This window comes from Artemia sp. Qi Xiang Cuo, chromosome 2, assembly GCF_049724085.1.
Source record: "Artemia sp. Qi Xiang Cuo chromosome 2, ASM4972408v1, whole genome shotgun sequence".
In the NCBI taxonomy this organism is placed as follows: Eukaryota; Metazoa; Arthropoda; class Branchiopoda; order Anostraca; family Artemiidae; genus Artemia; species Artemia sp. Qi Xiang Cuo.
This window is the reverse complement of record NC_142795.1, coordinates 19,174,647-19,191,158: the sequence shown is the minus strand read 5'-3', so window position 1 is coordinate 19,191,158 and position 16,512 is coordinate 19,174,647. Positions and strand designations below refer to the sequence as shown.

At 33.9% G+C, this 16,512-nt stretch overlaps 1 protein-coding gene across 1 annotated transcript in view; it reads right to left on the bottom strand.

The window, feature by feature from the left end:
- Positions 1–16,512, bottom strand: part of LOC148954976 (uncharacterized) — a 137,870-nt gene that overhangs the window by 82,174 nt on the left and 39,184 nt on the right. The window lies entirely within an intron of this gene.

The following is a 16,512-nucleotide window of genomic DNA, read 5'->3' as shown; positions in this document are numbered from 1 at the left end:
ATTACAGTACAAAATAACATAATTATTAAAGTATTATATGGTTGTAGCTTTCAGATGCAGCCTAGTAAAGAGTGATCAACGGTCCCATAGAAATCGAAAGTTTAAAAACGCGTCTTCAAAAAACATGTGTAGTAAGATATTTCTGTCATTTAATATTGATTCAGGAATGGTAGCTATTATTAGGTAAATCTTAATAGTAAAGGTTTATTGGGAAAACAAATTTATAGAAATTTTTAAAAATAGCTTGAAACGACTCAATAATGGCGCCGGATCGAAATGTAAAGCGTATAATTAAAAGCACCATTGTCAAACCCTTGAACACGGGCCCCATTGAAGTAACCGCATACCTACATACATATTTATTAGAGTTCATATTTTTCAAGCGATTTTGGTCTTTATTCGAATATTTTAGGATGAATAGAAGAGGAAATACTAACGAAAAGTTCTAAACTGACAGGACTCAAGACTGACAGGACTAGCCATTATAAACGTTCACCGAAATATTGCGGTAGACATAGACCATGTAATAAATAGATATGGCGGGAGTAGAAATAAAGAAACAGATGTTTCTTATAAAATTGTGAGTTCTGTAATCTAAGCAAAATATATCTAACTATAAAAAGTGGAAAGATGTTCTCATGAAAAGTGAAATTTTGATTAGTAAATTTTTGAGATTTCGTCAAAGTTGGCACTGTTTATCAAAACACTATTTCTAAAAAGAAATAGTGATTAGTTAATGCTTTGTTGCCTATAGTAATGTCTTCTATGTATTTTTATCTCTTTGTTCTATTTTTCTTGTTACACCCCTAAACGAACTACTGTATAATGTTTAATACATCTTTTACGAATATACAAGTTGTATCTTAATCCTCATTTCCTACTCTTCATTACTATCATAATTACTAAGGGATGTCATAAAGTTAGGCGACATTCTAAATGGTTTGATCTATGCAAACAGTCACAAAGAATGCATGACCCCAAAGGCGATTCAAGACCAATTTTTTGGACGATACAAAGCTTAACTCACTCGCCATAGTGGTCAGGAGTGCAAAGGCGAAAAATTATGCAGAAAATATTAAATATCATATTTCTTTTTTTATAGAAGGTGAACAGCTTTTTATTTTTTTATGGTGAGGAAGTTTTTGTAACTTACTATTTTTTGTATCAATATTTTTATATCAGTTTAATTTCAACAGATTTAATAGAACTTTAGCCCTCACCAGATATAAGACGCACAAAAGTCGAGGTTCCCTATAAATTGCTGGCATTCCTTTGGTCGCAAGTTTATCGAAGCAACCTATTATAAACCCACCGCTAAAAAGGATCTTGAATCCGCCCCTGAATTGTCATCTGATTGCAGAACTTGCTAATTAAAGGAGGGAACATTGCAAAATTTTTATTAAAAGTTAACTTTAATTCAAAATTTTGGTAATTGATTACAGGCTTTTCTAATCCATTCAAATCCTTTCATAAATTATAACCCTATATTGGTTGCCGAGAAAAATAAGCAACCTGGCTTTTATAGTAGATAAATTAAATAAAAAAAAACAAGTTTTTTTTAAACTGAAAGTAAGGAGCGACATTAAAACTTAAAACGAACAGAAATTATTCTGTATATGAAAGGGGCTGTCCCCTCCTCAACGCCTCGCTCTTTACGCTAAAGTTATTTACTGTTTTAAAAAATAAAGTTGTGAGACAGAGTCAAACTTTAGCGTAAAGAGCGAGGCGTTGAGGAGGGGACAGCCCCTTTCATATACGGAATAATTTCTGTTCGTTTTAAGTTTTAATGTCGCTCCTTACCTTCAGTTTAAAAAACTTGTTTTATTTATTTAATTTCTGATCGTTTTTTAGTTAATGCAGCTTTTATTTTGGCTCACCGTCATCGAATCAGTAAACAAAATTTTCAAAGAAATTTTCCTCTTCTTTTGCTAAATGGCTGTCTCTAAATTTGGTTCTGACTTAATTTACAAATTAATTTACAAATTACGTAACGAACTTCTATATTCGTATATTTTTCTTCTGGCAAAAAATACGTTGCAGATATAGTTGCAGATTTTTGCAGATATGAGCTTGAAACCTATGTAATAGGGTTTTGTGATACGCTGAGTCTGACGGTGGGATTTTCATTAAACTTCTTTCACTTTAGGGGATGTTTCCTCCCTCTTTAAAAAATCAGATAAATTCTCTCAGGCTCATAGCCTTTGATGAGTAATACTAAACTTAATAAAATTTATATATTTAGAATCAGCATTATAAGCCCATTCTTTTGATACATTTATTGACATTAAAATTCCGTTTTCAAAAGTTTCGATTACTATTGAGCCGTATCGCTTGGTTTTTTTTTTATTACGTATATGTTATTACGTATATGAGGGGGTTCTCCCCTTAGTCAATACCACGCTCTTTACGTTAAAAGTTAAAAAAAAATAAGTTAATTCACAAACCCGTGAATCACAAAGGCCGTTTAATTAGAATAGATAGCTCTTTTGAAAGCACTAAAAAAACTGTAGCGTAAAGAGTGAGGTATTGACTTGGGGGAGAACCCCTCATACAGGTAATAATATCTGTTCGTTTTAAGTTCTAATGTTGCTTCTTACTTTCAGTTGAAAAAACTTGTTTTTTTTTATTTAATTTCTGATCGTTGTTTAAATAATGCTTGGAAATCCGGCGCACCCTTCATAGAAATGTCCCTTACCCCAAAAAACAATCCTCCACGGAAAGATTCTCCCAAGGAACCCCCCCCCCTCCATCCCCTCCGCCACCAGAAAAAAATCCTTCCTGAAAATGTCTGTATATTTCCCAATAACCAATACAATATGTAAGCAATGGACAAAATTCATATCTTGCAGCCCTTCCCCTGGGAACTGTGGGGGTTTAAATCATCCCAAGAGACATATTTAGCAGGATTTCGACTATGTTGAACAAAATGGCTATCTCAAAATTTTAATTGGGTGACTTTGAGAAAAAAATGAGCGTGGGAGGGGGCCTAGTTGCCCTCCATTTTTCGGAGGGCACGCATCGTGATCTTTCTTCGAGCAAAAAATGCAAATTTCCACCTTTTTGCAGATAGGAGCGTGAAACTTCTTTAATAGGGTCCTCTGATAAGCTGAATGTGATGGTGTAATTTTCGTTAAAGTTAATTAAAAATGCAAAATTCCACATTTTTGCAGATAGGAGTTTGAAGCTTCTTTAATAATGTTCGTTGATAAGCTGAATCTGATGGTGTGAATTTCGTTAAAGTCAATTAAAAAAATTGTAATTAAAACAAAATTTTATTGTTTAAAAAAAATTGAGTTGTGAGAAAGTGAAACTTTAGGGTAAAGAGTGAGGTCTTGAGGAGGGGACGGCCCCTGTCATATACGGACTAATTTCTGTTCGTTTTAAGTTTTAACGTCATTCCTTACTTTCAGTTAAAAAAAGTTACTTTCAGTTCCTTACTTTTTTTTTTATTTCATTTGTGAACGTTTTTTAATTAATACAGGTTTTTATTTTGGCTCACCGTGCATGAATAATTAAAGCTAAATTTGCATATTAATTTTACTTTTATTTGTTTAAATGACTTTCTCGAAACTTGTTGAATTTTATTTACGAACGTTTTTATTAGTAATAAATATACGTAACTTACGAATTAACTTACGTAACGGACTTCTATATTCATATATTTTTAATACGTATATTAGGTGGTTTGCCCCCTAGTCAATACCTTGCACTTCAAGCTAAACTTCGAATTTTGTTCCAATTCTTTAATAATGACCACTTAATCACAAAGGCCGTTAATTAGAATAAATAGCTCTTATGAAAGTATTAAAAAATCTTTGGCTTAAAGAGCGAGGCATTGACAAGAAGGTGAACCCAATCATATAGCTAATATTTTTTGTTCGTTTTAAGTTTTGATGTTGCTCCTTACTTTCAGTTGAAAAACCTGTTTTTTTGTATTTAATTTCTGTTTTTTTTTAAAAAATAATGATGGGAAATCTGGCGCCCCCTTCATAGCAATGTCCCTTCCCCCATGAAAACTTCCTTCATGAGAAGATCCTCCCATATAACCCCCGACCCACCCCCACCCCCCACTACCAGAAAAAATTCCCCCTGAAACCTTCTGTATGCTTCCCAATAACCAATACTATATGTTAACATTGGGTAAATTTCATAACTTTCAGCCCTCCCCCTGGGAGTTTCGAGGGATTAAGTCATCCTAAAAGACATAGTTAAAATAATTTCGACCATACTGAACAAAATGGCTATCTCAAAATTTTGATCGGGTAACTTTGCGAAAAAATGACCGTGGGAGGGGGCCTAGTTGCCTTCGATTTTTTTGGTCACTTAAAGGGGGCACTAGAACTTTTAATTTAAGTTCCAATAACCCCTCCCACGATATTATAGGACCACTGGGTCGATACGATCACCCCTGGGGAAAAAAAAAAAAAAACAACAAATAAACACGCATCCGTGATCTTTCTTCTGGCAAAAAATGGAAAATTCCACATTTTTGTAGATAGGAGCTTGAAACCTCTACAGTAGGGTTCTCTGATACACTGAATGTGACGGTGTGATGTTTATTAAGGTTCTATAACTTTTAGGGGGTCATTCCGGGGACTTTCCCCCTTTTTCTAAAATTAGCCAAATTTTCTCAGGTGCGTAACTTTTGATAGGTAGGACTATACCTGATTAAACTTATATATTTGAAATTAGAATTAAAATATGATTCTTTTGATGTATTTATTGGTATCAAAATTCCGTTTTTTAGAGTTTCGGTTATCATTGAGCCGGGTCGCTCCTTACTTACAGTTCGTTACCACGAACTGTTTGAAAAGGTTGTAAAAATCAAACCCTTTACTACAGTATATGCGAATTAATCAAATTAAGATAAAAGAAATGATGAAGATCCTCGAGAGCCATTAATGACGTATAGGCTCTCGAATCGATATTTCAGCCGCGGTTTTTTTTTTTTACAGGGACAGGTGGCAACCCTGTTGTCTGACCTTGCGGGAGCGGGGGACAGACACCAGGCCCCATATTACCAAGTAGATCATCAGTCAACTCTGCTACCAAAGGGGTCTGTTATCGAACTAGCTATGGTAATTCTTGATGCATCATTTAAAAAAATAGCGACGAAGACCACACTGCCTTTCCATAACAAACAACAATAATACGAAGAACAACAGGGAAATCTTTTTGTAAGACAGTGGAGATAATTTGAATGAATATTTCGGCCCTATGTCCAAGGGCCGTCCTCAGCAAGACAAAAATTTATAAAAGAAAAAAGACTCACAACAACATGCGACCATAAAACCAAAAAAGTGAAAAAAAAATTTTCCTAAGCAGCCCTAGCATCCTTACTTTAGCGAAGTTCAACCAGGACTGATAAAAAGTAAGGTAAAACAAGGCGATTCAATGAGATGAAAGAAAAATAAATTAAAAACACGTTCTTATTGCTAATCCAGCCTTTTTGGCAGCTAACCTCAAAGGTCTTTTTGTGACCGGTTCTGTGTTAATGTCTATCGGTTTTTTAAAATATTTTGTAAGATCATTTTTAATTAAATTTGTGTAAAGAGCATTTAGTGTATATTCCCCCAAGTCCCGATTTAAGGAAATATTATTATTAATCTTAAGTTTGATTTCAATTGATTCTCGGACTACCTGCTTTATGCCTAGGTCATTGCTAATAAGGGCGGATTCATCAAAAAGTATATTGGGGTTAGGATTTTCAAAAACATGGCTGCCTAATGCAGAATCAGATGAAACAGTGGAAACATTAGAATTTAGAGCTTTGACAATATCATCTTTATGCTGTTGTATGCGCTTTTCTAAATTCTGGTGTATTCTACCTATATAATATTTGCCACAATCGCATGGTATTTGATAGACCCCTCTTTGGCGAGTAACTGGGGTTTTATCTTTACCAGAATTTATAAAATTTAGGATTCTAAAATTATTTGTGAATACTACATACAGATTATTTTTTGTGTAAACTTTTTTAAGATTTGTAATGATTTTTGGGATGTAGGGGAGGTAAATTATGTTTAAGGGCTTGTCAGACATCTCACTTGGTAAACTATCATTAATTTTACGGGAATGTCTTGTCAGTCTACAGTTAATTAAACTATTAATAAATAACATAGGTTACCCATTTCAAAAATTTTTGTCCTTTATAAATTTTGATTCTGCTATTAGATGGTAATCATAACAAATATTTAGGTCTCGCTCCCCGAGGTATTTTCAGACGGCGATTTTACGTTGGGGAGGGGGTGGTTTGATGTAAAATAAAAAAATATATTATTTTTTGTTGGTTTTATATAAATATAAAAATTGAGTTTATCAGAGCTGAGAATAATTAACACATCTGGAATGGGATTTTATTTCCAATTTCTATGTCTAAAGTAAACTGTAAATTTCTATCGTATGTATTAAGGTGATCTAAAAAACCTTTAAGCTCATTTTCCCCATAGTTCCAGAGTGAAATTACGTCATCCATGTACCGTCCCCAAAAAATATGTTTCAAAAAATACGAATCTAATGCCCAATTTTCAATATGTTCCACATAAATATTCGCCAGTAACCCGGAGAGGGGGCGCCCATCGCTAAGCCTTTAATTTGCTGGTAAAAAGAATTACGGAATTGGAAATACATTGAGTATTTGTTACAGAGTTTAACCAAGGTCATTAAGACATCACAATCTATTCCTGCTGCTGAAGCTTCTATTAAGTGATAATTTTCTTTGATTTTATCTTCTAATAAATGTTCAGATACTGTGACATCAATGTTTGTATAAATTGAAACACTATCAAAGCTACTTATAATGGTTTTTTCGGAGATATTTTCACTTCCGAGTTTTTCAACTAAATCTACCGAATTACATATATATGATTTTTGAGAGTAAAGCAAAGGTTTAAAGGCTGTACATAACTTGGCTGTAAAATTTATTTACAGCCATGGTTTAAAGGCTGTAAAAATTTATTCTCATTTAAATGACGAGACAACATATAGAACTACAACCCACGATCATACTGATCAATTTGCAAACAAAATTATAAATGAATTAAAAGTTTAAAACGAAATGGTAAAATTACTCCACAGCTATACAATAAATTTTTCTCCCGTGGTAGCTTTTGCCCAAAGTTTTATGGTCTACCAAAATTACACAAGCAAGGCATTGCTTTAAGGCCCATAGTAGCTTGTACGAAAGCCCCCACATCCAATATTGGGAAATGGTTATGTACAGCCTTTAAACCTTTGCTTTACTCTCAAAATTCATATATATGTAATTCGGTAGATTTAGTTGAAAAACTAAAAACGTAAATATCTCAGAAAATACAATTATAAGTAGCTTTGACGTTGTTTCAATGTATACAAATATTGATGTCACAGCATCTGAACAGTTATTAGAAAATAAAATCAAAGAAAATTATCACTTAATAGAAGCTTCAGCAGCAGGAATAGATTATGATGTCTTAATGACCTTGGTTAAACTCTGTAACAAATACTCAATGTATTTCCAATTCCGTAATTCTTTTTATCAGCAAATTAAAGGCTTAGCGATGGGCGCCCCCCTCTCCGGGTTACTGGCGAATATTTATGTGGAACATATTGAAAATTGGGCATTAGATTCGTATTTTTCGAAACATATCTTTTGGGGACGGTACATGGATGACGTAATTTCACTCTGGAACTATAGGGAAAATGAGCTTAAGGGTTTTTTAGATCACCTCATTACATATGATAGAAATTTACAGTTTACTTTAGAAATCGAAATTGCAAATAAAATCCCATTCCTAGTTTTTTTAGTTATTTTTAGCTTTGATAAACTCAATTTTACTATTTATATAAAACCAACACAAAATAATTGTTTTTTGTATTTTAAATCAAACCCCCCCCCCCCCAAATTAAAAGAGCCGTCGTAATATCCCTCGTTAATCGTGCACTAAATATTTGTTCTGATTCCCACATCACAGCAGAATTAAACTTTATCACGGACATACTTTTTGGAAATGGGTATCCTATGTTATTTATTAATAGTGTAATTAACTTTAGACTGAAAAGATATTCCCGTAAAATTAATGATAGTTTACCAAGTGAGATGTCTGACAAGCCCTTAAACATAATTTACCTCCCCTATATCCCAAAAATCACTACAAATCTTAAAAAAGTTTGCACAAAAAATAATCGGTATGTAGTATTCACAAATAATTTTAGAATCATAAATTTTCTAAATTCTGGTAAATATTAAACCCCAGCAACTCTCTAAGAAGGGGTTTATCACATACCTTACGAGTTTGACACATACTATGTAGGTAGAACACACCAGAACTTTAAAAATAATATACAAAAACATAAAAATTATATAGCCAAAGCTCTAAATTCTATTGTTTCTGCCGTTTCCTATGATTCGGCATTAGGCAACGATATTTTTCAAAATCCTAACCACAATATACTTTTTGATGAATCCGCCCTTATTAGCAATGACCTAAGCATAAAGCAGGTGGTCCGAGAATCAATTGAAATCAAACTTAAGATTAATAATAATATTTTCTTAAATCGGGACTTGGGGGAATATACACTAAATGCTCTTTACACAAATTTAATTAAAAATGATCTTACAAAATATTTTAAAAAACCGAAAGACATGAACACAGAACCGGTCACAAAAAGACCTTTGAGGTAAGTTGCCAAACAGGCTAGATTAGCAATAAGAACATGTTTTTAATTTATTTTTCTTTCATCTCATTGAATCGCCTTGTTTTACCTTACTTTTTATCAGTCCTGGTTGAATTTCGCTGAAGTAAGGATGCTAGGACTGCTTTGAAATTTTCACTTTTTTAGTTTTATTGGTCGCATATTGTTGTGAGTTTTTTCTTTTATATATTTTTGTCTTGCTGAGGACGGCCCTTGGACATAGGGCCGAAATATTCATTCAAATTATCTCCACTGTCTTACAAAAAGATTTCCCTTTTGTTCTTCGTATTATTGTTGTTCATCATTTAAAAGTTTCTTCGAAGACATTTCTTTTATTAGATTTTGGATTTTTATACGGTTTCAGCACTTTCTCAATTGTATTTTTTAAAATTTGTTTTGCTCTAAATAAACAACTTAGTATTATAAATTTTTCCTATGTAAAATAAAAATTTAATCCTAAAAACAAGAAGAATCCTCAAATTAGGCCGTTCAAATTTATGGACTCCATTAAGTTAATTGAGTAATCTTCTAAAGGTCGCTGATCTTTATTCGATGTGTTTAGGACACCTTTCTTGAAAATACAAAGTTTAAGCTCCAGTGAGAGAGTCTCTTTCACTCCGAACCTTCTTCCATCATTTGCATTCTTTTACTTCTTTACTTGACTAAGAATAGCTTAGAGACAAAGATCTTCATGGAAGGACTAGTTCATTCGGTTTAAAGCTTTGTCAATTGGAAAATCTTACAGGTTCTTCCAAAAGCTTTGATCCGAAAAAGAATTTCACAGATGAAATTTCCTTTATTTGCTTCATCATGGCAACAGTGATAGAATGAAATTGAATTCGCGTATACAGATGCGCAGCAACACAGGTAAAAAATGAAACAGTATAAAAGTAAAACGAAATTTTATCAAACAGTTCGTGGCTCAATAGTAACCGAAACTCCAAAAAACGGAATTTTGATACCGATAGATACATCAAATGAATTGTCTTATTATGCTGATTCCAAATGTATAAGTTTCATTAAGTTTAGTCTTATTCATCAAAAGCTACGAGCCAGAGAAAATTTGTTCAATTTTCGAAAAAAGGTGGAAAGAACCCCTAGAAGTCACTGAATTTAATGAAAATCACACAGTCAGATTCAGCGCACGAAAGAACTGTACTGTAGAGGTTTCCAACTCCTACCTGCAAAAATATGAAATTTTGTAATTTTTGCAAGAAGAAAGATCACGGATGCGTGTTTATTTTTTTTTTTTTTTTTTTTTTTTTTTTTTCCCAGGGGTGATCGTATCAACCCAGTGAGCCTAGAACGTTGGGAGAGGGTTCATTCTAACGAAAATGAAAACTTCTGGTGCCCTTTTTAAGTGACCAAAAAAATTGGAGGGCAACTAGGCCCCCTCCCACGCAACTTTTTATCCCAGAATCTTCCGATCAAAATTTTGAGATTGCTATTTTGTTCAGCATAGTTGAAAGGCCTAATAACTATGTTTTTGGAGACAACATGACCCAACACAGCCCCTGGGGAAAGGTCTTTAAATTATAAAATGTGCCCATTGTTTACCTATAGGATTTGTTATTGGGAAGTATGCATATATATTTAGGGTGGGGAGGGGCGGGCGAATTTTATGTTGGGGGGATTTTACGCGGAGAGAATTTTTTATGGAGAGGGAAGTTTCCAGGGGGTTAGCTTTTCAGGGGAAATTTTACACTGGGGAAATCTGCAAGAATTCCCATGCGAAATTTCTTTATATGTCTTGCTTTCTCTTTACCGATTCAATTTTACATATGGAGATGTTAAGGGTAATTATCCGGGGTAAATTTTCGCCAGGATTAAATTGTTTAGAGGATATTTCCGTGGGGAGGGGGATTTTTCCGTGGAAATGGAGCCAGATATCCTAGCGTTATTTAAAAAACGATCAGAAATTAAATAAAAAAAAGTTTTTCAGCAGAAAATAAGGAGCAACATTAAAACTTAGAACGAACAGAAATTATTACGTATATGAGGAGGGTTGCCGCCTCCTCTACACCTCATTTTTAAGCTAAGGTTTAAATTTTGTCCCCATTCCTTAAAAATGACTCCTGAAACCCAATGGTCGTTTAAATTGAACAATAAGTATCTTTTTTAAAGCGCCGAAAAACTTTAGCGTGAAGACTGAGGTGTTGAGGAGGGAGCAACCCCCCTCATGTACGTAATAATTTCTGTTCGTTCTAAGTTTTAAGGTTACTTCTTACTTTCAGTTGAAAAAACGTGTTTTTTTGTATTTAATTTTGAAAAAGGCCATCTATCTTGCCAAATCATTTTTTAGACACGATTTTTGTGTTATACCACTATGTTTAAAAATTTGAACATAGTCGCAAATCTAACTTCGGGACTTATGACGGCCGATTTCTTTCACCCAAAATGCAAAATGCTGTAGAAATGTAGCTAAGTTACCCCAGGGTGGTTAATTAGAAAATTAAGCTTTTGCTGGGCTAGATTTTCAAAGTTACTTTTTATGAATATCAAATAAAAAATAATATTTCCATAAAAGAAGTTTTCCAAAGAAAAGGACAAAGTAATATTAAGACCTAAGGTGAGCGGGAATGAATTGATAAAATAATTCAAACTTAGAACGCACAGATATTACTATCAATGGGATACTGCTATAGATGAATAAATGAATCCTAAAATGCAAAGTTAAAGCGAACAGAAATAACCACAAATAGAGGCAGACTAACGCCATCTGAATCTTTTAAAGACTAGAGCCTCACTTGCACTTTGTTGAAAAAATTGTGTTTTAAGCATTTATACATTCATGTTTATAACATTAAAACTAATCAAGGACTGCTTACACTTTAAGAAATTATATTAATATAAATTAAACAATGACTCTACTTTCATTAACCCTTTCCAGTTACCCTGAAAACTACGGGGATTTTCTTTCTTCTGTTTCTGTCATGCCCGTGCCAGATTACAGTCACACTTGTCGATAAAATCAAAATTACGCACGACTACAGCGCCAATTACGTTCACCGTTCGTAACTTCTATAGTTGAACATTGCTCAACATTCAAACATAAATTTCTTGACTGACCAATCAGAGTCCAGGTTTTAGGCATACTTTTTAAAACTAGAAAAGATGGAAACAGCGGTTTTTCTATCTGAGAGAGGAATCTGACAAAAGTTAAAAAGACTTAGTATTAGCGGAGAACAGTTGGACACAAATTACTGTTGGTACAAACTCTTGAAACTATTTTCTTGCAATTTTAATTTTTTGCATTTTAAATACAAGTGTGACGCTAAAATCAAGAAAATTGCCTTGTCATTCATGATATTTGGCTTTCTTTATGGACAGATGTGACTACGATGTGGCGCGGGCATCAATGTTTTGACAAACAAGAATCCAACTCTTCAGAAGACATATTGTTTCTAGTATAACACAAATTGCATTGACGACTTTTAGAGGGAAGGATTTTAGAGGGAAGAAGCTATCACCCATCGTACTTGTGAACCTTGGTTAGCCTTGTGATATTGTTTCTGTGTTGTGTTGTTGTTTCTAGTATAGCACAAATTGCATTGACGACTTTTAGAGGGAAGGATTTTAGAGGGAAGAAGCTATCACCAATCGTACTTGTGAACCTTGGTTAGCCTTGTGATATTGTTTCTTTGTTGTGTTGCTGTTTCTGATGTTACGACAAATAAAAATCATTAAGCAAAATAAACTTTGTTTGTGGAGGTTTAGGGCCGGGAGGCCCACTCATGCATGTATTAATTTCTGTTTGTTTTAATTTTAATTTAATGAGTCATTTTAATTTCTGTTTGCTTTAAGTATTTGTCTAGAGTATTATTTATTGTCTTTATGTAGGATGTGATAATCTGATGAGAAACCACACTGCTTTTCTATTACGATAAATAACAGTTCGAAAAGGGATAAATCCTTTTATTAGACAGTAGAAAAATAATCAAAACATATATTGGATATTTTGATTACATGTAGAGTGATCGCCATCAGCAGAAATACTGCTGATGACAATGACTGTAAATGTGTTCAAAATATCCAGTATATTTTTTTTTTCACAGTCTAATAGAAGGATTTATCCCTATCCGAACTATTATTTCTGTGACAATCCATTTTAATTTATCTTTGGTTTGTTTTTTAGTTATATATTGATAGCAATTTTGGTTTATTTTAAGTTTCAAGTATCACAAGACCTTATTTTTTACTATCTTAGGTTGCAATATGGCTCTTTACTTTTCTTTGAAATGTTTTTGTTTTTATTTTTTTCATTATTGTCAATTCGTTTTCATTAGAATTTCTATTATTGGCTAATATTAGGAATATCTTGTTAATTTAAAAAAAAATTCCGCTCAAGAGTTGCAATATTATACATTCATTCAAAGTTAGGATACAGGAAAAGATACACAGTTGGTACCATATCTGTGGTTTAGTCACAAAGGAAGAAAATTAGATAAGAAACACAGCTGAAATCACACATTAAAATAACTTGTGAAAGTAGATTGTGCCAGTTCTGGGCTTGTAGGACAAGGCTCCTTATTTTGTATCTCGAAATTTTTCTATTTGTTTTTATTAGGAAATATTTTGACGATGAGGCCATCGAACTGTCACACCTCTTAACCCCTTTAGGTTTTAGTCTGAGATCAAATTGAAACTTGTGCCTGCTTTGTTCCTGTAACATAATAATGGGTTAGGTATCCCTTGTTCAGCACAAATGAAGAATGCTGTTTACTTGATTGGAAAAAGATCTACTGCTTAACAGGCAGCAAAATATTATTCAATAAATCATTCGGTTAAATGTTTTGAAACCTGAAAGCAAACACAAAGTAAAAAAAAAAAAAAAATTAATATGCTGGTACAAATTGTGTATAACTTTTATACTAAAGATAATCGTCCAGTTAAGCCAACGTAAAAGAGAGAAAAAGTGTAAGGGTAGTGTAGGGGGTAAAAGAGTAGGGGGTATTGGCGGCTCCACTTTCACAAGACAGTCTCTTTTTGTTTTAAGTTTTAAGTTCGTTCCAAGGGTTGTATCCAGGTTTTATTTTTCGGGGGAGGGAGGGGGCATTTTTTTTTGGGGGGGGGGGGGTTTGGGCAAAGAAAATGAAAAAAAATCAACATTTTTTTATGTTTTTTTTCTACGTTTTTACGATTCGGTCAGAAATTTGAGGGGGTCAGAAGTCGGTCAGAAAACCTTCTAGCTCCCCTGGATACAGCCTTGATCGTTGCTTATTTTAATTTGGCAAACTAGTGATTTTACTCATTTAATGTAGTTAACGGTCTACAATTTGAGCTATATGTCTGAGTGATTTTTAAAAGACAAAAATAAAAATAAAGTGATATTCTGATGATTCCATTGAAGAAAATTCCTTAGAATTGACAATAATAGGAGTTTTGATGATTTTTGGTAGATACCTGATTTTCAATCGTGAGGTTGAAAAAAAGATAAGATCTCACGGTAAATCGATAGATATAAAACCCTTGTAGAACTTGGTTCTTGGTTCTACTTGGTTTGGCAGTTCGGTAGAACTACCCTAAATCTTGGTATGTTACTAGTTTAAAACTTACATAATTTATGTAGGTATAAAACTAATATAATCTATTTTACAACTTACATAAGAAATACTCAAACACTGCCTTGTTTCTAGAGTTGTAGGTCTCTTTTTCACATGAGTTTTAGGTTTAAGCCTTTCCATTAGGCCTGATTGGTAGTTCTACCCCAGTAAATATCTTAAATGAAGGATCATAGTAACAATGATGGAAAAAATTAAGGAGCCATACTTAAGGCCTCAAAGCCATACTTGTTAGATCTTCAAAACTAGTTTGATTAGAATAGCTACGGAATCCTAAAATTATATTCCGACGCTAGGGGAAATTATTGATTCACGAAGGGGAAATTAAGAAACGCACATGGCTTCATTGTTGTTTGGCTAGCTTAACCTGAGAAATTGATTTACATAATCGATGGGGGAATTATTGATTCACGAGCATGGGGACTTAAGAAACAATAAGTCTTCTTTAATCTTTAGGTCTGAGGGATTTATTTATTATTGTTGTTTTTGGACAAGTGCATGCTAGGGGTGAATGTCAAGGTGTCCTGGAATAGGAAACAGTTAGATCACATGTTTCCTTCTCAGCCAATCAGAGAGTCGGATACATCCTCCTTCTCAGCCAATCAGAGGGCTTGTTACATATGATTTCCCCGTTACATAACAATTCACCCTTGAGATTTCTTATATAACGGACATGCAATTTGATTCAATTATCAGAAAGTATTTTGACGCTGTGTAAACAACAATGGATAAATTTGATGAACTTGAAGCCTTGGCAACTTCAATTTACCATGTAAGTACATTTTTTATTTTCAAACGAATTTTCCATGGACATCCTTACCTCTATAGATTCTAGCTAACTCCCCCCTCCCTCTACCATTGTTTTACAACCAAATTCTCGCATAAAGAAATAGCATTTCCATGAACATCCGTCCCTCTATATGTCCAGCTAAATCCCCCCTCCCTCCACCATTGTTTTACAATCCCAAATTCTCGCAAAAAGAAATAGCATTTCGATAAATTCCTTCCCTCTATATTTCCCCCTAAATCCCCCCCCCCACCATTGTTTTACAATCATTTTATAGCAAAAATAAATACTTATACTTCCCTCTATATTTCCACCTAAATACCCCCCCACCATTGTTTTACAATCCCAAATTCTCTCAAAAAGAAATAATTCTCCTTCCCTCTATATTTCCAGCTAAATCCCACCACCATTGTTTTACAATCATATTCTAGCAAAAAGAAATAGCATTTCAATAAATTCCTTCATTCTATATTTCCAGCTAAAAGCGATCACTTACCTTTTGTCAATTTTTAATGAAAATGCCGTTCTGTTTTGACATAGCGCGAGGCCTAAATTAGCAGTCACCCTTTTTCCGGTTTACAAACGCGGCAGGCAAAGGGACTATTCTTCTGTCAAATTAAAACACTTTGAGGCAATTGTAATAATTTGGCGCAGACGCAATGCGCTATTTGGAGAAGAGAAACAGATTAAGTTTAACAATATATTTAGGGCATTATGTGAAAGGGGGCAATACATCGCTTCTAACAGCTTCATTGTATGTAAAAGTAAGGGGGATTCTGTGTATAGACATGTACTCACATTGACATGAAAACTAATGTGTAAATTTATAATTTTTTCAAGCTTTCAATAAAGTTTCTTTTATATTCCAGTGTGTGAATCCAGGATTTTTGTTGGGGGCTAGCACTTTTATTGGAAATAGAAAATATAATTGCTTCGCTTTATATTGAATAAAACACATGATTAACTTTATGAGAGGGTAGACTTAATTTTCCTAAATTTAGGGGGGAGTGAATATGGGTTTTGTGCTTTCTTAGTGATAAAATAAACAAAATAATGTTTAATAACTTTCTTTCATTAAAAAGGGGCAAATTATTTTGATTTGATTTTTCTTCTCTTCTTTAAGTCAAATTATGAAGAATTTGCGGACACTGCTTTGATGACACCTATGGCTGGCGCAAATAGCGAAGAATGCGTGCCCCCTCCTACCAAAAAAGCGAGGGCCAATAATGCGCCCCCTGTCATTCAATATGATTGCTGGCCAAAACCACCCAGGTCCACAATACCTATCCAAGTGCAGCCACCTGCGCAAGCCCCTCTTCATTGAGCCCCACTGCTATCTGGCCCAACACTCAAAACAGAGTGGGTGACGAGCTTCAATGCCGAAACCCCACCTACGCAAGCTTTTTCAAGGGCCTCAGAAGCTGCCCCGACTGCACAAGTCACAGCTCCTGTACAAGAAATTAACGTCACCAGTCCCTTCGCCCTCCAACA